Raw genomic sequence first — 23,739 nt, forward strand, 5'->3', positions numbered from 1 at the left:
ATGGTTGGGCGAATAGTTTCTCCATTGTGGGGAGATGGGTGGCTACCCATGAAGATTATCAACCCCACTAATGCAGAAGTAACTCTACGCAGAAATTCGAAAATTGCAGATGTTTTTCCCTGTGTTGCTTTAGAGGATTTTGATCAGTTGTCTGACACACTGACTGTTCACCAAAATGTGGGGGAAGTGCGAAGTTTTAGTTCCTGTGGTAGCCTCACTGCGAGAAGCGTGTGTAGTGACATCTGTGATGTGAATGATAAGCTGGAAAAGCTAGGGCTTAGCTCCATTCCAATTGGTGGCTGTGAAGTTTCTGTGCAGTGTAAAGAGAGTCTTGTTGATTTGATTGGGGCCTATGAGTCTGTCTTCTCGAGAAATCATCTAGATTGTGGTGAGGCGCAGGATTTCTGCCATCGTATTAGACTAACAGACGACCGACCATTCAGGTTACCATATCGTAGAATATCGCCTGCTCATTGGATGAGATGGAGGAAAAAGACATAATTCGTAAATCTTGTAGTGAATTTGCCTCTCCCTTGGTTCTCGTGTGGAAAAAGAACGGCGATCTACGAATCTGCACGGACTTCAGATGGCTTAATGCCAGAACTGTTAAAGATGCCCATCCGCTTCCGCATCAGAGCGACGTCCTGGCTGCGTTGGGGGGAAATATGTTCTTTAGTACCATGGACTTGACGGCTGGCTATTACAACATACCCTTACATGAGCTTGACAAGAAGTATACTGCGTTTTCGTCACCGTTAGGATTGCACGAATACAATCGTCTCCCGCAGGGTCTGTGTAATAGCCCAGCCACGTTTATGCGAATGATGCTTGCCATATTCGGTGACCAGAACTTTTTGAGTCTTCTGTGTTACCTTGATGATTTGTTGGTATTTGCGAAGTCTGAAGAAGAGAGCTTAGCCCGTTTGGAGATGGTATTTCAACGTCTGAAGGAGCATAACCTGAAACTTTCACCTTCAAAATGTCAGTTTTTGAGGCGCTCAGTTAAATTTCTAGGTCATGTAATTTCCCAACATGGAATTTCGAGGGATCCGGATAAAGTAGAAGCGATAGTCAAGGTTGAAGAGGCTGATTTGATGGAGTTAGATGGTGTCACTCCATCTCCTTCCAAAATACGTTCCTTTTTAGGGATGGTTATCTACTACCAGCATTTTATTGAAAACTGTTCTGTACTGGCCAAACCCTTGTTTGCTCTGACTGGTGGTCAGAAAAGGCCTCGGCATTCAAAAAGTAGGAAAAGGCCTTCGCTGTCCCGCAAACTTGTCCCAAATGATTGGACTCAGGAGTGTAAACAGGCATTTCAGAATCTTAAGGCAGCACTCGTTGAGGAAGTACTTTTGGCTCACCCTGACTTTAATAAGCCGTTCATTTTATCCGTTGATGCGTCTACATCTGGACTTGGTGCAGTATTGTCGCAAGTTCATCACAACAGTGACAGAGCACAACCAATAGCTTTTGCCAGCAAATCTCTAAATCATGCTCAGGCAAAATATCCAGCACATCGCCTTGAGTTTTTCGCAATGAAATGGGCAATTTGTCATAAATTTAGCCATTGGTTGCGCGGTCACAGGTTCACTGTGTGGACTGACAACAATCCCTTGAAGTACATACTGACCAAGCCCAGGTTGGATGCCTGCGAGCAGCGCTGGGTGGCGCAGTTAGCACCGTTTGACTTCGACATCCAGTATATTCCAGGCCCTAGAAATGTGGTGGCTGATGCCCTCAGCAGAGAGCCTTTTGTGCAGTCAAAAATTTTGCACAGACTAACTAGAGCTCCTTATTCCACCCTTCTTAAGCAGGCAGACAATTTCAAAACGGATGAAGTTCAGAATATGTTTCGGCTCTCGGCGGAGCTTCCTGAGATGAGGGGTGTGACTACTCAGATTGGCACTGAAGACGCTACCGTGAAAGCTGTGTGTACTACAGGAAGTGTACATGTGTGCAGTGATGAGGTTTCTGCTGTCATGCGGGTACATCAGCATTGGGAAGACACAGGTGCTATGAGAGCTATTTCACATGTGCAATTCTTGGAATCTCTTGTCGCAGTGGGGCAGAACCCGGTTCCCGTTTTCACTCATGATGAACTTCTTACCAAACAAGTCAATGATGGTGTTGTGGGTCGGGTCAAGTTTTTCATTGACCGCGGTCGTCGCCCCTCTAGGCGCGAAAAAGTTCATGAATCACGTGGGACGTTAAGGATATTGAGACAGTGGGGTAAACTGACCACGCGCCTGGGGATAGTGTATCGTGTGTCCAAGCACCCAGTGACCAAACAGAAAGCTTACCAATATGTTGTGCCAGAATCGCTCCGAATGGCAGTATTGAAAGGCATTCATGATGATGCGGGCCATCAGGGTCAGCAGCGCTCATTGGGGTTGGCCAGACAGAGGTTTTATTGGGATACAATGGAGAAAGATGTCAAGGATTACGTACAAAACTGTAAGAGATGCATTGTAAGCAAAGCTCCAGAGCCTGAGGCTAGGGCCCCATTAGTTTCCATCACCACTTCGTCGCCGCTCGAATTAGTCTGTATAGACTTTTGGTCAGCTGAGGACAACAACAATAAGTCTGTTGACGTTTTAGTCGTCACTGACCATTTCACGAAGTTGGCGTGTGCATATCCTTGTCCTAATCAATCTGCAAAGACAGTGGCACGGGTTCTTTGGAATAACTTCTTTTGCGTGTATGGTTTTCCTGTTAGCATTCACTCTGACCAGGGCGCCAATTTTGAGAGTCTATTGATTGCGGAGCTGTGTCAGTTGGCTGGTATTGACAAAACGCACACTACACCGTACCATCCAATGGGCAATGGCCAGGTGGAACGACTGAACCGTACTCTTGGTAACATGATCCGTGCACTGCCCCCCAGATCTAAAGTCAGATGGCCGCAAATGTTGAACACCTTGACTTTTGCATATAATTGTACAGTTCATGAAACTACGGGTTTTTCACCTTTCTTTCTCATGTACGGCCGTACTCCGAGACTACCCGTTGACCTGATGTTTGAACCTGTACTTTTGAGTGGAGAAACAGTTGACATCGATAAGTATGTGCAGTCACTCAAGCGAGACCTCTGTGAAGCTATGAAACTTGCACAGTCACATTCAGAAAAACAACAACACAAACAAGCAGAGATGTATAACAAAAGGAGTAAAGGACAGTCAGTTGATGTTGGGCAAAGAGTTTTATTGGCCAACAAAGGCGAAAGAGGTAAAAAGAAACTGGCAGATCGTTGGGAGAGTACAGTTTATGTAGTGATTGACAAAAATTCCTCGATGAACACGTACAAACTCAGAAGCCCTTCGGGTGTTGTTAAAACTGTTCATAGGAATTTGATTATGCCGGTTGATTTTCTGCCTTTGCTTGATGCAGACGCGGTCGAGGAACAGTTATCCAGTATGAGTGGGGATGAACCTGAGGACTCTAGTTTTGAGCAACTGGCAGAAGAAAGGACTACTCAGTGGGTTGCTGACCTCTCTAGCAGCTCTGGTGGTTCTGTAGCATATAGAGATGAATTGGATGAGCAGAATGTGATGTGTGAGGAAACTGTTCACGAAAGTGATGTTGTAGAAGTTGCGGGAGAGTTGGTAACATCTGCTACCAGGGAGTGTGATGTTACGGTTACTGGTGTTGACTTCCATGTGGGCGATGATAAACGCAGTTGTGACCTCTCTGAATTCTGGAATGGGAATCAGGATGATTCGGCGAAAGGTGTCAATTTGAGTGAGGAGAATGTCACAGAGATTGAGGCTGTTCACGATGAAAGCCTGGTTAATGAGCTTTCCCCTTCTGTACAACCTTCTACCTTTGGAAAGGAGTTGTCAGTGGAAAGGCCTGATCAGAGTGAGGGTTATCGTACTAGACATGGCAGACTTGTTAAGCCGTTAAATAGGCTCATTCAGACTATGTCTAGTCAATTTGTTAAGAATCTTTTTGGGTAAAAGAAAATGATACTACGAGTAATTAGTAGATGGTTACTTATTCTTGTATATATATATATTTTTTTTGTTTTTGTTTTTTTTTTGTTCTGTTGTTGTTACGATTTTGTTTAAGAGGGTTAATATGTAGTAGTGTACAGTCTGTTACCACTAGTAAAGCCGTTAAATAGGCTCATTCAGACTGGTATAGCCGTTAAATAGGCTCATTCAGACTATGTCTATTCTTTTCTGTTTTCTATTTTGTTTAAGAGGGTTAATATGTAGTAGTGTACCGTCTGTTAAGACTAGTAAAGCCGTTAAATAGGCTCATTCAGACTAGTATAGCCGTTAAATAGGCTCATTCAGACTTTGTCTAATCTTTTCTGTTTTCTATTTTGTTTAAGAGGGTTAATATGTAATAGTGTGCAGTCTGTTAAGACTAGTAAAGCCGTTAAATAGGCTCATTCAGACTAGTATAGCCGTTAAATAGGCTCATTCAGACTATATCTAACCTATTTATTGTCGATCTTGTTTGGAGAAAACGAAATGAGTTGATACAGAGTTCATGTATTATTATTATTATTATTATTGGTTTTTTTTTTTTTCATTTCACACTTTAAATGTCCTTGAAAAAAAAAAGGAATAATGCACATTTGTGTGTAGTCTATGAAAATAGACAATTATGCAATCTTGGATGTAATCTGTCGATAAGATGTGTATATGGCATGTCTTCCTATGGTTAGGTAAAGGAGTAGCTAACCTTTGTCTTTCCTAGTCCTTCTGTGGACAGCAGTAATGTTGGTAGACTTTCTTCAGTCTTCATGTTTGGGGGTTACACCTGATTGCTGAGTCCTCTAACTGTAGAGTTGAGTATTTTGGGCATTATTTTATTTTACTTTATTTTGTTTCTTTTTGATGTGTTACTCTTTTCATGATGTTACGTAAAATCTAGTGAAATCAGTGGGGGTGAGTGTAACGAGGTTAAAATGGTTTTATTTATTTCACAAGATTTTTCTGTTATTATACATTTAAGACTGTTCTACTATTATTTAAACAAGTGTTTATATTAATTAAATTCATTAAAAAGGGTCTGTAAAGAGGTGATGGTTCGACCGTTTCCTCCCCTCCTCTTTACAACAAAGTGGTTCGGTCCAGGCAGCTATATCCGCTGTACTGATCTCTGAGCGGTCTTTTCTGCCTTTCTCCCGAACTGAGGTATGCTGTATTCCATGCTACCGATTAGTTGTTAGCATTGGTTGAAAATAAGTCACACACACGATGTTTAAGTTGTTTTTATTTATTTTATTCACAGATGTAAGATATGTATACAATATTTGGGAATGTTATTTTTGTTGGCAGTGTACTGTGTTACTGATGTGTGAGCTGAAGCTGGCGTGACGGCCTGTCCATATAAAAATACATTCTCTTATGCAGGTATGCATCGACAAACCCTTTGTGTTTAAGTTTATATTATCGGGTTTCATGTTTAAGTGTATGGAGTTACTGCGTTTTCTCCATCTCTGTGCTTTTGTTTTCTTTGCTTTTTCTTTCCTTGTGCTCACTTCTTTTCTCTTTTCTGCCTTTCTCCCGAACTGAGTGTACTGTGTTACTGATGTGTGAGCTGAAGCTGGCGTGACGGCCTGTCCATATAAAAATACATTCTCTTATGCAGACCCCATCTGGTGCTCTCCTGTCGTTTTTACACTGAATCCACTGCATCGAGCCTGGAGAAATGTAGCCACACTTTTGATCGACTTTTCCACATCTTTATGGTATTGTGTGTGTGTGCTCGCGTCTCATATGAGTATGTGCGCGGAGAGTTTGTGTGTGTGCTCGGGTCACATTGAGTATGTGTATGTGCGCGAGTTTGTGTGTGTGTGTGCTCACGTTTCATATAAGTATGTCCGTGGAGAGTTTGTGTGTGCGCGCGCGCGTCTCATATGAGTATGTGCGCGGAGAGTTCCGCGCTTGTATGTGCGTGAGCGACTTTAGGTGTGTCGTTGTGCATTTCATATGCATTTGTTTTATCAAAAACTAATAAATTATAGTATTTTTATTTAAAATAAAAGGAAAAGGAATTTACAAAGGAAATGTTTACTGTTCATGTTTTTTTATTGTGTGGAAAAATCCCACTTAAAAAAAACAGACCGCCATTACATTTTTCCTCTCGCGCACCCCCTGGTGGTAGCTCGCGTACCACACTTTGGGAATCCCTGCTCTAACATTCAGGGGAAAGCCTCAGTGCTTCATGAGGCTTCATTTGCCCATCCCTACAGAGCAGCCTGCAGTGTGCAAAAAGTTTTTTTAGGGCTGTTATGAAAAGCAGGAAATGCTCTTTGGAGATCACGACCACCGCTGCAGTGCAGTGACACAAACACTGGATAACAGAGGCCTCTTCTCGAAGAGCACTCACAGACACTTGTAGAACACTCTGTGACTGGTAGAGAAGAACAGAAGAACCGCTGAATCCGAACCAAACCAAAGAGCTGAATGTGTGTTGCATCTGCTTCCGTATTTATACCTGCGCTGTGGGATAGAGCGTGAGATGCAAATCTCACACGCCAATTTACATTGGCTCATTTAGTTTACACTCGAAGGTGATAGGGCTCTTAGGCAAGAGCCCAATTCATCAGTTCAGTTCTGACATAACAGCGAACATGATGTGAAATGGAAGACTGAAAGGGAACAAACACTACACATCCAACGTAACTTCAGTACGACACAAAAAAATAGAGGATAACTAAGGCCATAAATACACCGGGAGACATAATGATTTACAGGTGAACATAATCCGTAATTAAGGGATTAATCAAGAAAAAAACTGATCTGGAGACACAAGAGGAAATAGGAATAAAGTGGCAACTAAACCAATCATAATCCTGACACGTGTCCATATTTTTTCCCCATTTATATGTACTATTCATAGTGTGTTTAGGTGATATTTCATATTTATTTTATTAGTTTTTATACTATATTGAATAGGAGCACATGTGAGAGTTCTTGCAGATGTTCAGCCTGTTCTGATTGTTTCAAATGTAATAAATCAATTAATGTTCAAAATAATAAAAACATTAAATAAATCACAAGCATTAACATGTCAACTTTATTATGAATATACTGATATAATAATATCATGTTTTCAGAATAAATTGATTTAGATATTTTTTTTAAAATCATCCTGTGTGCAGTATTTGACATGCCTGTTCTATTTTATTTCCAAAAAGTTTCATACAATACCAATGCAGCAGTACTGAATCACACACATTGCATATGCATAGTTCAGAAATCCATAAAAAATAAATAATTAAACCACTTTCTCAGATGAAATCTTTAACCTTCGGCCAATAATGAAACCTTATTGTTTGAAGGTTTTAAAAAGCATTTGAGATAAACACCATGTATGTCAAAACATCCATGGTGTAGCACAAGCTCAAGGCTAAAGGTGTCTGGAGTATTGAGAGTGTGTTTATGGAAAGGATACGCAGGCAGAGCTCTTTCAGCGGGAGGCGATACTCTTAATGAGTGTAGACAGTCTATACAAGGTTATCTCCCTGGAGAGCGCGAGTGTAAAATGGTTTTCTATCCCTGCAGATGAGTCCCTCGGTTTTCCGTTAGCTTCTCAGATGAGACTGTATGGTGTGTTTGTGGGTTCATATGTCGGACTCGGTGATGCCTTATTGGTTTCGGAGGACCTCATGTTTACGTTTGTGGTTTGTGGTCCAATTTAAAGGCACCTGACTTACACAGCATGCCGTTTCAGAGAGGTCAAACATCCAGAAAATAGAATGCAACCAAATGTGATGAAACTTGTAAAAGGGATAGTTCCCCCAAAAAGGAACATTCTTTCATCATTTACTTACCTTAATGTCGTTCAAAACCCATAAGACTTGTTTTCCTCTTCAGAACACAAATAAATATATTTTTAATGAAATCTGAGCGATTTCTTTTCCTCCATTGAGAGTCTATGCAACTACTACTTTGACACTTAAAAAAGTTCATAAAGAGATCTTAAAACTAATCCATATGAATAGAGAGGTTTAGTCCAAATTTTCTGAGAAAGAAGAGACACAATTGCTTTATATGATAAACAGACTGGATGTAGGCTTTAATTCACATATAAACATTGTTAAATCATAATATCTATATGTTTTTGGTGAGTTTCACCAAATGAAGTTTTATGTAACAAAGTTCGGGAGGAGCATGTTCAGGTAATCATCCAATCAGCACAAGAAGAAGCCAGTATAAATAAAGCCTTCCCTTACCTCCTGTCTCATGACTCATTTCTCAGCATCCCGCCGCCTCCCCATCACCTCACTTTCGGCTGGGTCTACTCATAGATACCTATGAGCTATACATTCATAGGGGGGGAGTACTCTGGGGTCGGGCCGAATTCCGAGCTCTGAGCCCTCCCCCCGGACAGCAAGCCAAATATGCATTATAATATTACATCAGATTTCATTAATATGTGAACTCGTGAAATGACATTTTGCACATTTCTGGGAAATTTCTGTTTCTTTCTTTCTTTCTTTCTTTCTTTCTTTCTTTCTTTCTTTCTTTCTTTCTTTCTTTCATTCATTCATTCATTCATTCATTCATTCATTCATTCATGTTTTTGCATGTTGGTTACACTACAGTGCATATTGTTGATTTGGTGGAAAAGGGTTTAAAATATGATTAAGTGAAGCAGTTTTGTAAATATTAATTTTATTTGATTATTTTTGTCTTCATTATAACATTAGGACAACTGTATCAGCCTGATTGTCACACAGGGCCTGTTTACACCTGGTATTAAGATGCGTTTTGGTCGATTGGATCACAAGTGGATGACGCTCAATACATTTGTAAAAGGAAACCAGATTTCTTTCATAATGTAGACACTCATGTGTCTAAAGCAGAAACTAAACTAAATATTTTTTCGTTGTTTCCTTTCACATTCATATGTAAATTGTGTGAGCTCATTTCATCCATTAGATCAAAAGATCTGAAAAAGCCCATACATTTACCCAATCAATAGACCCTCCCTTTGAAGAAATCAGGACTGAAGTGGTTGAAAGTGGACAAAATAGACGGATTAAAACGGCAGGTGAAATCAAGGATATGTTTCTTTCATCTACCTGTCATCCGATCGACCAAAATGCATCTTAATTCCAGGTGTAAACAGGGCCACAGTAGTACAGATAAAGAGGATGAGTCTCAAACAGAGCTTTATTGAAGGAATCCACAGGAGAAATCCAAAACAGAAACGTAAGGCAAGAAAAGTAATTGAGCACTTAACTTGAACTAAAGTCTTTGTCTCTTCCAGGGACGATGAAGAATGTCAGTCGAAGAAGGATCCGGGTTTCAGGAACTACAGGGAAGTAGAACAGTTAAGTCAATACACTCGTGAGATACTGACGAGACCAGACAACATGGTATGAGAGAGTAGTAATTAAATAGTGTCCTTGATTGCATGTTGACAGGGAATTAGAACTCTGGTGACTGTGATCGGAGAGGAGGAGCTGAGGGATCTGGCATGTTCGTGACACTGATATTGTTGTACTTTTTAATTCTGAGTCTACCCATTACAATTCAAGTCTCTGAAAAATCACTGTTTATTGAGAAACTTTTGTGGTGTAAACCACAAGTAAATCCTTGGAAATGCATGAGAAAATTATTCAAAGCATTTGATAAGAGACACTCCCTTATCAAATCAAAAATCCATCCATCCCTGCAGCCAAGTTCCTGGTCACATTTGATGAATCATCTAATCCTCTTCAGCGAGCCTGCTTTGGGTACCGAGTTGGGTGAGATGCTTGCAGATATCTTCCCTTGCCAGCTTGCACATTCATCACTTCGTCCAGCCTCCTCAGCAGCCTGTCGATACGCTGCTCCGTTCCCCCAACGGACTTGCCACCTACAGGCCTGAACCTGGCCACGCTGATTTACAGTGTCTGCGTGCCGCCACTATCTGCCTGTGTTATGATCCGCTCCGCCATGCTCTGGTGGCCACGACACACTCAGTCTCGCTTGTAATTCTGTCTAAAACAGCACCTGTGTGGTTCTGTGTCTAAAACATTGGTCTTGGCACCGCTGTGAAGGACCGATACTCAGACACACCGCAATCTCACACCGACAGAGGGAAAACCAGAGCTGCGTATGAGCTTGATGAAGCAGAACAGGCAGAAAAAACATTGTAGATACGGCATAAAATACATTGTGATCTGATAGGACTTTTCCAATTACCTGCCACGGGTAGCAAAGCTTTGATTGAAGACGCTTGCTGGGTTTTCTCATCCCCGACACATCCGGACCTGATGAAATCAGGAGATTGCTTTGTTTTATTGATAACTGACCTTATCACCGTTCTCTGGACACACAATTTACATTAGTTGAAAGTATGAGAAATGGATGTGTATTGGCAATGCCATGACAATATTTATTGCTTTAATATGGTAGGTTACAGAGCTATGTATCTTTGATTAAATCTATATGTCCGGTTTTCACTGCACACAACCTGTCCGTCACATCCCTGCTTTAGAAATGCCATGAAGGATTTGAATTCTGTTTGTATCATGTGGTTCTGGTGGGTCACAACCAAAAAAACCCAAAATGTGTCATGGGTATTTACAGATAGTGTCATAAATGAGAAAGGCAAAGCTAAATGCAAACAATCAAATGCAACTAACTTTATAACTGTGCATACAGGATACCAAAATAAATAGACTAAATAAACCCTCTAATAAACAGAAAATAATGATCAGAAAAATAATTAACTTTTAAATTATTTTTTAAATAGCACATTTAAATAAATCTAGTTTAAACTAGTTTTTTAAGTATTTTTGTTAGAATGTATTTGTGTAGCACTATAAAATTATTGTGGAAGAATCTCATGAGAAATTAGATCATATTGAGATTAGTGTCTTGGCAAATCTCAGCACAGGGAAAAAGAGGGAAGTTATTTTTTTTTTTATTTGCTCTCCATTTAATCTCACTGCTGTCATGAATAAACAACTAAGATATTAAATGGTGCTTTTTCCACTGGGTGGTAAATAAAAATAATAACACACAAATTGCTGTCATTAGGTTGCTGATTTTGTTGTCTATTACCTTAGCTCTCAGTTCCCTAAGTAATAATTCATCTGGAATAGATGCACAGACTTGCATAATTTAAAACAATTGATTCCTTTTCACAAAATTAAGAATATTTTTTTTGAGTCACAGACTCAGTACATCTTAATTTTAACAAATGAACTGTAAGGTGATTTGCTTAGCACCGTTTAATTGGAGTTTTTTAATTAAATTGCCTCCCTTGAGACGCACGGTTAAGACAAGCATCTGAGACAAAGTTGAAGCTTAAATGAAGCATAACTGAGAATTATATTAGGTCTCCAGAGCTATGATAAAGCAAAACATTTATTTCTGGGTGTGGATATTTCTGGCACCTTTTTCTGTTTCTGGAAGTTAGTTTCTGGAGCCATCAAATACATGTAAAATGCCTGTGGAGTGACTGACAGCAAGTTTCATATCATCCTTCTCACATCAAAAATAACTTCTGCTCGGCACAGTAGGGCATTAATGGGTAAATTCTGAGCATAAGCGATTGAACATAAGCTAACACATTATTTTTAAAAGATAAATGTTCCTATTACAGCAATGAAATATTGAGACGCTTCCCGAAAACTTCACTTGGACAAAAAGCATTTTAAATGTGATTATTAACAAGATTGAAGACAGGGAATCTATCTTGTCTCCCTCTGATAAAGACGTAATTGATGTGTGAGGGATTATGCTGATGCCAGGAAGGGAATTCATTTTGTGATGAATAAGGATTTTGGCTGTTATCTTTCCCGACTTATTTCACTTGTAACTAAAGCAGAGTGGACGTGTCCTCATTATTTTCTCATTATTAGAAAGATGCAGTGAGCCTTAAAGTACGTTGTAAAACAAGATTTGTAGATCAACTGAATAATGATTCATATTATTGTATTTTTTTTTTTTTTTTTTTTTTTTGGTTTACTTACTATTCTGAAGTTCTGCTGGTTAAGTTAGAGTGATTATTTGTCCGATTGGAATCTGATCTAAAATTATTGACTCTGCACATTGTGTATCGCATCTGCCCAGATCCGATTTGTGTGTCTATGCCGCTCTTTAGTTTTCCGGAGTATCTGCATTTATTTCTATGGCAATGATGTTGCATTCGTACACTGTTAAAAATGTATTGTAATTTTACAGGAAATTCCTGGCAACTAATTGCAGTAAATTTACAGCAAGTAATATACAGGATTATTACTGTTTACGATTACAATAAAGTAATGTATTTATTAGGGCTGGGAATCGATTAAAAAAAATTAACTAATTAATTGCACAATTTCTGTAATTAATTGCAATTAACCCTCTGAGGTCGACAAACGCGCCCACGCGTTTTGCTGGATTTTTTTCAGTTCAGTTCAAAAGAAATTAATTTTGCTCTGTTGACTTTGATATTACAAGCAAGTTTCATACATCAATCGATTCTGTTAAATGTGTATTATTTTTGTGTATACTCACAATAAAAACAAAGTGTTGTGCTTTTTGCCAAATAAAGAAAAATAAACGTGATGCGAGTTCTGCCTTCTCTCTGTCAGTGAAGACCATTCTGAAACGCGTCCGAAAATGAACAATAACTCAACGAATACTGAGTCAAACAGGCATACAGTCACACAGGCATGAAGCTTCCCCCAAGCTTGTAATCATCAATATTTAAACTTAGAATCACCTAATTAAACAACACAGGAAAAAAAGGGAACAGAAAATAGCCCTATATTAAAATATTAAACATCAATATATCAATATATTATTGTTTTTCAATAATCAATCAACATAATCAATTTAACAGATTATTATTATTATTATTATTATTTTATTAATTATTAAAACAAAATATAGTCCTACAAAGCTATTATTACCAGAGCATGTGATCAGAGCAGGTCATTTTACCATTGTTTCCCAGCATGGCTATACTAGCTCAGCAAACAGAAGTCAACAGAGAAATTTCACGTTACTTGAGTGGACTTTACTTTTCCAGTGCTTAGTACATGATTGAAGCCTTTGGGCCGTTAACGACAGAGCCGCCGACACACACACACACACGGAACGGAGAGCTCGCCGCTGCTGGGCCATTAACGACAGAGCGAGCCGACACACACACACACACACACACACACACACACACACACACACACACACACACACACACACACACGCACGCACGCGCGCGCGCGGAGCACAGAGCGCGCCGACCGACCGACACACACACACACACACACACACACACACACGCGCGCGTGCGCGCGGAGCACAGAGCGCGACGCACATACCGAGCGGAAAAGACCCGCTCATGAAAGCTGCCCTAGAATGAAACCTGACCGCCGAACATGGAGGGGCGGGACGGCATATTTCGGCCTTTTTAATAGCAGACGCAACAGGAAATCATAAAATCGAGCCAAAAAAAAAAAAGTGCTGCGTCAATTGCGTTTATTTTTTTTAACGCGTTAAACATTTCAAATTAATCGCAAAGATTAACGCGTTAATTCCCCCAGCCCTAGTATTTATACAGCAGTGCTACTGTGATTATAGTAGCATAATTACAGTAAAATGCTGTAATTTATTTCAATTTACTGTATATTTACTGCAACTCAGTTGCCAGGAAATTCCTATAATTTTACAGGACAGAATTAAAATTGTATATTGTAATTCAATGTACTGTATATATCCTGTTATTTGTAAATATTACAATACAATGCTGTAATTATCCGTATTAGGCAATTAAAACACAACAATGACATCTTTTTAATCTTTTATTAAAAACTGTTTTCTTAGGAGTGTGTAAACAGCTGCGTTGAGCCCGTATCTCTTCTCTGCTTTGCAGCCCGTCTGGGAGTTGATTCCACAAAAAGTTCTGAAAACCGAGAGAGAGGAAAAAAAGTTAAGTTTTCATATCTGTTAAATAATTACAAATACTGTGTAAAAAAAAAAAGTAACCTATTCCTACTTTCTCATAAACGAAAATGATTTTGATGTATTTATTTAATATTAACAACTTAACTTAACATTTAGAATTACATTGGCTTTTACATTGTTTTTTGTAAATATATAATGTCATTGTATGCATGCACTGTATATCGAATGACGCTTTGGACAAAAGCATCTGCTAAATACCTTAACCACCCTTCAAAATGTTTTATTTAATTAATTAATCAAAGTCGTAATGTTAAACTGATGTCCGTCAGACTCTTCTGTTTACACATAAATGTGCATGGGAATACCAACTTAGAACATAGAACAGACACTTAAAGGGATAGTTCACTTTGAAATTAAATTTTGGTATGTTTTAGCTTACCTCAAGGGTATCCAAGATGTAGGTGTCTTTTTTTCCACAGTAGTTTCAATTTTGATATTTTTAGGTCAAACCGTTCTTGTCTGTCAGTCATATAATGCAGGTATGTGGTCACTGTCTCAAAGAGCATGCACAGAGTCCAAATTAAAACAATTCCCCGTCGTCCAAATTAAACAATTCCCCATCGTAAGTACACATTGATGGCCCAAGACACGAAACGAGCGGTTTGTGTGAGAAAACGAACAGTATTTCGTTTTTTCCTCTTGTACACAGCTGCGTCCAAGTGATCTGAGAGCGCGGGCGGGTATAGATATACATTAGATGTCGCATTGGCTACGGTTTTGTTCCAATGAACTGCAGTAGCCAAGGCGACTTCTATTGTATATATCTATACCCGCCCGCGCTCTCAGATCACTTGGACGTGGCTGTGTACAAGAGGTAAAAACGATATAAATACGGTTCGTTTTCTCACACAAACCGCTCGTTTCGTGTCTTGGGCCATCAATGTGTACTTACAATGGGGAATTGTTTAATTTGGACGATGGGGAATTGTTTTAATTTGGACTCTGTGCATGCTCTTTGAGACAGTGACCATAGACCTGCATTATATGACTGACAGACAAGAACGGTTTGACCTAAAAATATAAAAATTTAAACTACTGCGGAAAAAAAGACACCTACATCTTGAATGCCCTTGAGGTAAGCTAAAACATACCAAAATTTAATTTCAAAGTGAACTATCCCTTTAACAGTAATAGCTGGGTCTCCATCCAACTTTTTAATGCACATTTTAACCATTTGAAAAAGAAATCCTGACCTAGAAACGGATAAAATTCACAATATATTTACAATCAGAGTTATATTAATAAACACCCTGATGCTTCCGAGCTTTATAATGGCTGTGGATTGCAACATCAGTTTGAAGCTCAAAAAAGTGCATCTATCCATCATAAAAGTGCTTCACACAGTTCTGAGGGGTTAATAAAGGCCTTCAGAAGCAAAGCAATGAGTTTGTAAAGTTTTAAATATTAATATTTTTCTTACATGAAGTAAAATTACTAGCTTCCGGCCAAAAGAACAATAACCAACAGATTTTACTCTAAAGCGCAACTTATGCAACGTACTGCTGATATTTACACTACGCCATGACGCACTACGCTACTTCTGACGTCATAAGTTGCGTAAGTTGCACTTTCAATGCAAGTAGACTGCGTATGGCCGTTTGGCCGTAAGCTAGAATTTTACTTTGTGACGTGTTAAATATGGATATTTTTCTTACACAAACTCTTCGCTTCAGGAGGCCTATTTTAACCCCTCAGAGCTGCGTGGAGCTCTTTTATGATGGATATATGCACTTTTTTGAGCTTCAAACTGATCCACTAACATTATAAAGCTTGGATGTGTCTGTTTTTTTTTGTTTGTTTTTTTGTATAACTCAGATTGTATTTGTCTGAAAGAATGGCTTGAAGGTAAGTAAATCATGGGGTAATTTTCATTTAAAAGTGAACTACCCTTTTAACAAAATAAGAGAAGAATATACCTTGTACAGTTAAGCAAGGTGTGCTGGGTAGGGTCTCTCTCTGGATATCAGCAGCTGTGGCAGAGGGCTAGGGAATAAAAAATTTAAACATTACCAAATGTATTACCAATTACACAACAAATACCAATTACAAATCTATTATTATTTTAATATTCCATACAGTCTGCCAGGCAGCCACATATAATTTGAGACAAACAAAATGGTTAACTTGATTTTAATACTACTGATAATTTGCTGCCTTCTCTGAACACAAAGAGAGCAGTGAAAGCCTGTCCACAGAACCCAGGCTTAAAAATATTTAATGACGATGCTGGTTGGTTTAAGTTGCGCACGCACAGTTTATTTTAGATAAAGACAGCTTACATGCCTGCTCTTTCACCCTGGTTGGCCAAGCACAAAGTAAAGTTATAACATCTGAACATACCAGATGCTATATTCAGCTTTTATCACAGTTAACGTTATAGCTAACTTACAGAATTAAATGAAGATACCAACATTGTAATTTAATGAAAGCCCATATTTCAATCTCGTTATTTGAAATATTAATTAAATTACAATCCTGGTATCTTCGTTAAATTCTGTAAGTTAAGTAATGTTATTCAGTGACCGTAAAATCTACAAGCTACGTTTATGCTAACGTTAGTGTGCAAACCACGACTTCAAGACCCCCGATTACAAGACAGCAAAACAGAAGTCCTAATAACGTTACAACAGCCTGTCCGGTAGCAAGTGTAATCAATGCAATAATAACCTGAGCTAAGGAAGCTTACCGGGCTAACGTTAATGCTTATTTTTACAGTCTGGGATAACGTTATTTGAGCTATCGTCATTGTGGTGGTTTTCCATTAACGTTACGTTACAAGCTCAGCTCGACTCGATTCTACTCACCATGTTTGTTTTTCCATTGTGAATATCTAGTGTCTTGTACCTGATGTGGTAGCTTACCTTTTTCCTTATGGATTGAGCAAGACGCCGCCACTTCACCGGGGTCAGTTCAGGTTGTTTATACCGGGAGTGAGCGAGGCGAGTTGAGCTAACGTTATAGGGATCTAACGTGCCTAGCTAATGTCACTGAAATATACCAAACGAAACAATCAGCAGCACTCACTCAAATCAACGGTATTAATATATCCATATACCTATAAAATAGATTTCATGTTAACGTTTCATACCTGAGATGTGTTCTTCTTCCAAAAATGTTTGATTCTCCTGTACCGTTGGCCGCGCAATTTCAAAATTCAAACAGCAGCGATCCCACAATGCTATGCGGTGGCTGTAAAATAATGCTTCTACAGTGTAGTTACAATAAAATTACAGGACTGTCCATAAATTTCCCATCATGAATTTGCATTTACAATAAAAACATGAATACAACATGTTGTTGTAAAATTTATTGTAAAAATTACATCAATTGCTAACAGTGTAGGTAGCCTATACTCAACTCAACTCAATGTTTATTTATAGGGATGCACCAATACCAGTACTCGGGTTTCGGTCCGGTACTGTGCTTAAGTACTCGTACTCGTACTAGTAAAATTACCCTGATACAACCGCACTCTATCCCACTTTAAGGGGCTGTTTACATATCTCGTCTAAAAAGGCGTGGAAAGCGCGGCCGCACCGCTTTCTCCTTCTTCCCACAAGCTACAGTGGCGTCTGTCGTTGCTATGCAACCATGAACATAGGCACACCAGGAAAAACTATTAGGAGCGCGCTTGCCGCGCCCTTCATTTGAAACAACGAATTTGCACGCGCAAAAAAACGCGATATGTGAATGGCCCCTTATGGCAACGTGACATTAGCCTAACCTCTTGTCAGTTGAGCAGGTAGGCAGAGAAGGAGAATGTCAGCCAGAGATATTTTAAGATATAAGATGATGATAAAAGTAGAGCAGACTGCAAAGTATACTCTGCTAAATTGTCTACAGGAGGGGTGAGAAATAGCTCATTTAACACAAGCAATTTGATTAAACATCTAAAGAACCAGCATAACGTGGAGTTCAAAGAGTTTCCAAATGCTAGTAGCAACGGGAAACGGCAACAACCAACTTTGCAGCAAATGCTGTAGAAGCGAGAGAAAATGTCCAGAGTCAACCCACGGGAGGTAAAAATAACAGAAGCTCTTACCCAGTTCATTGTTCTTGATGACCAGCCGTTGTCAGTTTTGAGGATTTTACTCCCCAGAGAGTCGTTCTACAAGCAAAGCAGTTTAGAGGTTCGCACACTGGTCAGGCCATGGCAGGTGCGTTTGATGATATGCTTCAGACATGGGGCATTCCGAAAAGTTATGTTCATTTTGTGTTGCGGGATAACACCAAAAACATGATCAAGTCCGTGAGGTCCATGACGAAAAATGAGGAGGCTCATCACCTTCAGGTTTTTCTGATTTCCATGTTCTGCTGCAGTTCCAGAGACTTTGCAGTATCCCACAATGTTCCATTGTGATTCAGTGTGTTCCCTTTCGTAGGGAACTCGCACTGCGTCGTTGAAAACGACACTTTGGGGACGCTCCCTTAGCGTGCGCCTCTGAAGTATGAATGAAACTAATCCAATCCTGATTGGTGTTGCGTCATGACGTAACATGTGACGGCATAACCGGATGCATAAAAGTGACGCTGGCACACACACACATTAGCTTTTGCTCTTCAGCAAGCGTTCTCTGTGAAACTGTCTGTCTTATTTGATGTTGTTTGTCTGTTGAAATCCACTATATTATGCGAGTGGAAGATACACTAAGTGTGTGCACCCCTGCCCTATATTTCTCACGGGTGGGGACACGCATCAGTTGTGTGTACACTGTTTAGGAGCGCAGCACGCACAGGCAGCTCTCGAGGGGGCTGTCTGTGAACATTGTGAAAGTACTCCCGATTAGAGTGCTGCATTTGGCAATTATTATTATTTTTTTTGATAAAGGCCAGGCTCGCGATCCCCGCGGTTCGGGTCCCGCGTCCGTTGAGGCGGCGCGGTGGCTTAGATAGTGGGGATCGCAGAAGGATCTCACTGATGAGAACGAGACTGCCGAGGCACTTTCTCGTTCATCATCCGCATATTCTATAACGCTCGCTCACGACGCAGAAGCCCGCGATGTGGTTTCTTCTGCCCGTGACGAGTGCCCGATGCTCGAGCTATCTGCTTCTGAGGAAGTGGATGTGCTCAGCATCGGGATCGAGGAACATGAGTCACACTCGCCGGTGTTGTTTGTAACCCCAAAATAAGAATTGTCCCACTGCATTGCAATACAGAATCTATAGTAGATACAATAAGATTTTGTGTGGGTGCGAGGCATGCACAGTCAGCTCCTGAGGGTGCTGGCTGCGTGTTCATTGAGAAATATCTCGACGCAGGACGCACACAGCCGTGCGTTTCGGTTGTTTCAACCTCGCGCCCGTTGACTTTCTTCTCGAGAGATGAAAGCCAAATATATTGTTAACGACTCGAATCTCGCGTTTGCCGAGGCAGCGCGTAGATTACGAGTCTGCAATAAAAGGGACACACGCGATCTGTGAAATAATACTGTTTGGGTGCGAGGCATTCACAATCAGCTCCTGAGGGTGCTGGCAGTGTTCATTGAGAAATATCTCGGGCGCGCGTGCTAAATTCCGTGCGCTGTTGGATGCTTCAACCTCGCACCTGATGACTTTCTTCTCGAGGGATGAAAGCCAAATATTATAACGGCTCGAATCTCGCGTTTGCCGAGGCAGTGTGTAGATTACGAGACCGTATAAATAAATATTAAAACAGTATTGTCTGGTGATCATGGCTGCATTTAATTCTATGAATTAAAATGATGGAATTGAAATGATGGAATATATTATCTGATATTTTTATTCAGCCTACCATCTAGACCGTGTTTCACTTATCCAGTGTTTTTGGCTGCATTTAATTCCGAGGAATTAAAATGATGAGCAGTGAACGTCGAAAATCGTTTTCGATTTTTTCCCTGCCGGTCCTCCGCATCAGGGTATTGAAAACGAGATGTGGAGGGACGAGCGAGAATCGCTTCTCTGCGGAGTCCTCAGGAAATCGATGTTTGTATCCAGCGTCAACTGCGCTTCGGGACGCATCGGTTTTCAGCGAATGCACGCTGTAGGGCCCGCCCAAAAAGGCTTGCGGCCAAGCAGTGTTCCTGTCCGCATATCGGAAACTGTTTTCGATTATTCCCTGCCGGTCCTCCGCTTCAGGGTGTCGAGAACGAAACCGAAAGAGCCTCCCCTCTGGGGGAGCCCTCAGGAAATCGATGTCTGTATCCTGCCATAAAGTGCGCTTCCGGCCACATCGCTTTCCAGCGAACGCACACCGTGGCGTTCGCCCCAAGAGCTTGCAACAGGGCACCGACTATGGTAACAAAATCTTTCTCGACTTTTTCCTGTCGGTCCTCCGCTTCAGGAGGTCGAGAATAATGCTCGAAAATCACCCGAGGTCAGTCTCGAGGGGCTGGTTCCCTTAGTAGATTTTGTAGAAGAATGGCAATGCCTTCCGAATATATCTATATGGGTCCTGAATATTATAAAATATGGGTACAGACTGCAGTTCGGTCACCGACCTCCCAAGTTTGCTGGGTTGGTACAGACTGCAGTGGTTCCAGAACAGGCTCGGGTTATGGAACAAGAGGTACAGACTCTACTGGTCAAAGGGGCCATAGAAATTGTTCCCCTACCAGACAGGGAGTCCGGGTTTTTACAGCCGGTACTTTATAGTTCCAAAGAAGGATGGCAGGCTGAGGCCGATTTTAGATTTGAGGCAGTTGAATCGTTCTCTGAGGAGATTCAGGTTCAAGATGCTCACTATTCCCATCATCGTGAATCAAATCAGATCCGAGGATTGGTTTGTCACGATAGATCTAAAAGACGCCTATTTTCATGTCTCTATCCTTCCATGTCACAGGAGGTTCCTGAGGTTCGCTTTCGGGGGCGAAGCGTACCAATATCGGGTTCTTCCGTTCGGCCTAGCACTCTCTCCCCGCGCGTTCACTAAGTGTATGGATGCAGCGCTGGCTCCACTAGGAGGCTTCAGGGCATCCGTATTATATCGATGACTGGCTCATATTGGCCCAGTCTCGAGAAATGGCAGTTCGGCATCGAGATGTCGTTCTTGGCCACATTCAGAAATTGGGGTTGAGACTCAACACTAAGAAAAGTGTGTTAGAACCAGCTCAGAAAACTACTTTTCTGGGCGTGGTATGGAATTCGGTTACAATGCAGGAACGTATGTCTCCCGCAAGTATCGAATCCATCCTGACCATGGTGTCAGGGATAAAGCTAGGCCAGGCCATCACTGTAAAGCAATTTCAAAGACTGCTGGGCCTCATGGCAGTGGCATCCAACATAATTCCTTTGGGCCTTCTTCACATGAGGCCCCTTCAGTGGTGGCTCAAAGCCAAGGGGTTTTTCCCCAACATCACTGGCTGGGGCGCGGTTATGGGCCGCTTTGCCAGGGGTCTGTGGCAGGACCATCATCATTCTTGGCATATAAATTGCCTAGAAATGTTGGCTGTGTTCAGGGCTCTGAGGAGCTTCCTCCCAGACATCAAAGGTTACCACGTCTTGATACGTTCGGACAATACATCAGTGGTAGCGTATCTGAACCGACAAGGGGGACTCAGAGTGCGCCCTCTATCCAGATTGGCGCATCAAATTATTTGATGGTCCCAAGGGAAAATATTATCTATAAGAGCAATATATGTCCCGGGGGTTCAGAATCAGGGAGCAGACATCTTGTCGAGGCAGGGGCTGAGGCCCGGGGAATGGAGACTCCATCCAGAGGTGGTGGAGCTGATATGGCAGAGGTTTGGACCAGTGGAAGTGGAGCTGTTTGCGTCTTGAGGGACGTCCCACTGTCCACTTTGGTTCTCCCTCACTCATCCAGCCCCGCTGGGGTTGGATGCCATGGTACAGGCCTGGCCGAGGCTTCGCCTGTACGCTTTCCCCCCGATCGCTCTGCTCCAGGGAGTCCTGGAGAGGGTCTATGGAGGTATTTTTGGTGCAAAACTACTGAACGCCTGTGACAGTGGAATGTGTAGTTGTAGAGAATAGCCACACATGTGTATCAGTAAATTTGAAGTCACAGAGAGAAATGTTTTAAGAGTTGCAAACTTGTAGACTTTTTTTTATCTTCCACAAACACAACACAACAGTCACACCTTCTCAAATTCATCATTGCAGGAGCACAAATCCTATTCTACAAATCACAAATTAAGAAACTCATACGCTCACATTTTTGCTACAGTTGCTGCAGTGAATATGGTGCAAAACGCATTTACACACCCGCATCGAGAAATGTGAAGTCACAGAGAAATTTTGCTCATCTGCAAATCAGTATGTGAATTCATCCAATGAGAGTTGCACACTTGTAGAATATTTTCTCACAAATGTCTTGTATATTTTTCTAGCACAAACACAAGTACATAACTACAGCTGCTTGAATCTGCTGCGACCAATCTCAAACACTGTTTTTAGCTTTCAAGTGACAAGTTTCGCGCGCTCTCCCTTTTGCACCAAGTGCACCGTGAAATGTGGGGCAAAAGTGAGTTGTGCATCTGTAGAGGCAGTGGGCGGAGCCTACATGAATATTCATGAGTTTCCCGGGCATTCTGGTTCACGCTCCTCGTTTCTCAGCAGGTTTAATGGATTATTTCAAAAAAGGTAAATATAGTTTCAGCGCGAACTTAAACTACAATTGTGTATCGTTTTGTTAAATTCATAATGTTGTTATTAATTCGTCACTGACTGAATGATTGCTGGCATTCACTTCGTGTAGGCCTATATACAGTAGCTACAGCAAACTTCAACTCGTCGTATAAATTGCACCTTGCAAAGCTTTAAAACTGTGGCTTTTACTAATTATTATCATTTGTTGATTGCAATAAATTAAATAAACCTTCACAAATGTATCTGTGGGCTAACACTTTAAAAATATATATATAATATATCCTGGTGTGATTGTTCTTAAATTCTTGTTCGTTTAAATAAGCCAAATCATGTAAGACCAAACTCAAGCATGAATGTGTTGCTTTAATACATACGTACAATTTGGATTAAACAAAATTGTATGGACAAAAGTGGATAAATTACATTTGATACAACTAGGTTACTATAAACGAGAAACAAAAAACACTTAACATTATTTTACGGAATAAGAGCATGCGCGTGGAACTGCTCATTTCTAGTTCACGCTCGTTTCTCAGCAGGTTTAATGGATTATTTAAAAAAAGGTAAATATAGTTTTAGCGCGAACTTAAACAACAATTGTGTATCATTTCATAAAGTTCATAATGTTTTTATTAGTTTGCACGTTTTGTGCATTCGTTAATGACTAAATGATTGCTGGCATTCACTTCGTGTAGGCCTATATAAAGCACAAACTTCAACTCGTTCATTTCGTTGTGCTTTTCCTCTGTACATTGCAATGCTTTAAACTGTCTTTTGTTATCATTTGTTGAATGTCACTGCAATAAAAAAAATAATAAAAAAATAAAAATAACGTTCCACTTTTACCGTAAAACCAAAAATTCCAGAACACCTGAATGATTACAGCAACACTTATTTCCAACAGAAGAGCAGAATATTCCTAAATACATGAACCATTACCATTTAATTTATTTATTGCTAAGCTCTTCTGATACCTTACCTTATGAAGCTTTACAACTGTGTCATCTCTGGCAATAATCTCTGGGAAATAACTCCACAACCATATCCGTGTCCAAATAAACATTTTGCACCCTATACTGATGTTTCTCTTTGTCATGTTCTTTCTTTGACCTTATGTGTTGCTCTGTGTGCCTGGATGATACACAATGATGACCATTGATACAAATGCATGATATACTTCTGACTTGAACTCTTGAAAATGAAACCTTTAAACTTTGTTGGATCAATGTTAAAACATGACATTCTGGTATTTAAGATTTATATG

The 23,739-nt window shown here is 40.5% G+C and overlaps 1 long non-coding RNA gene across 1 annotated transcript; it reads right to left on the reverse strand.

Moving 5' to 3' along the window:
• Nucleotides 1–13,747: 13,747 nt before the first annotated feature.
• Nucleotides 13,748–17,252, reverse strand: LOC309508573. The gene is made up of 3 exons (XR_014209563.1): nt 16,775–17,252; nt 15,830–15,896; nt 13,748–13,851 (listed from the first exon to the last, which is right to left on the reverse strand). It is a non-coding gene; the product is annotated as an uncharacterized lncRNA (long non-coding RNA).
• Nucleotides 17,253–23,739: the final 6,487 nt, after the last annotated feature.

The sequence above is a fragment of the Leuciscus leuciscus genome (genome assembly GCF_965113295.1).
Source record: "Leuciscus leuciscus genome assembly, chromosome: 10".
NCBI lineage: Eukaryota > Metazoa > Chordata > Actinopteri > Cypriniformes > Leuciscidae > Leuciscus > Leuciscus leuciscus.